At 48.6% G+C, this 1,128-nt stretch overlaps 1 pseudogene across 1 annotated transcript; it reads left to right on the plus strand.

Moving 5' to 3' along the window:
- Positions 1-254: 254 nt before the first annotated feature.
- Positions 255-705, plus strand: LOC309800944 (ATP synthase subunit g, mitochondrial-like; annotated as a pseudogene). The gene has a single exon. The product of its transcript is annotated as an ATP synthase subunit g, mitochondrial-like (transcript).
- The last annotated feature ends 423 nt before the right edge of the window (positions 706-1,128 follow it).

Genomic DNA, 1,128 nt, shown 5'->3' on the forward strand with positions numbered 1-1,128 from the left:
GGGGCTACTCTTCGTTGAGGTGCATGGGCTTCTCATTGAGGTGGCTTCTCTTGTTGCGGAGCACAGGCTCTAGGTGCGTGGGCTTCCATAGCTGTGACACATGGGCTCAGTAGTTTTGGTGCATGGGCTTAGTTGCTCCGCGGCATGTGGGATCTTCCCCGACCAGGGTTTGAACCCGTGTCCCCTGCCAGGTGTATTCTTAACCACTGCGCCACCAGGGAAGTCTCTCAGATTATTTTTTAAAAATACTGCAAAATTGCTTGTGGGCATATCTAACATTAAGAAAGGAGAGGTGTCATTCAGTCGGCCAGTCGGCGCGACGGGCTTTCCGTCCTAGAACCATGGCCCAGTTTGTCCGTAACCTCACGGAGAAGGCCCCGGCACTGGTCAGCGCTGCTGTGACATACTCGAAGCCTCGATTGGCCACATTTTGGCACTACGCCAAGGTTGAGCTGGTTCCTCCAACCCCTGCTGAGATGCCTACAGCTACTCAGAGCTTGTAAAAAACTTATCAGTAGTGCTCAAACTGGTAGCTTCAAACAGCTTACAGTTAAGGAAGCTCTACTGAATGGTTTGGTCTCCACTGAGGTGTGGATGTGGTTTTATGTTGGCGAGACCATAGGCAAGCGTGGCATCATTGGCTATAATGTTTGAAGACCAATCTTTGCTTTGTTATTTGGGTGTTCTTGGACCATGTGTGAGCAGACTGCTATTTGAATAAAATAAGACAATGTGTCAAAATCCAAAAAAAAAAAAATACTGCTCAACTGGAGCAGCTTGAGAAGAAAGTTTGCTCAGGGGCCTGTTGAAACATGCAGACTCCACCTATGTTACCTTCTTCTCAGCAGATCACGTTAGGTTCAGTGGGGTGCTTTGCATAGTGGCAAATTTGTTAAGAGGGAACTATATTTCTCATAACTTACAAAAGTAAATGGTACAATATTTTGGAGATGGAAGGAAGCCAGATGCCATGATTGTTTGAAGGTTATCATGGTTAGATTACTGACACGACAGGACAAACAGCTGCAGGGCTGCTCCCCACGTTCCAGCTGGTCCTCACTCCCTCTGCTCTGTATACAGCGCTGACTGTGGACTGCCAGCCCTGCGGAACAAGAGCAGCACGGCCCC

This window comes from Mesoplodon mirus (genome assembly GCF_964341445.2).
Source record: "Mesoplodon mirus genome assembly, chromosome: 3".
Lineage (NCBI taxonomy): Eukaryota > Metazoa > Chordata > Mammalia > Artiodactyla > Ziphiidae > Mesoplodon > Mesoplodon mirus.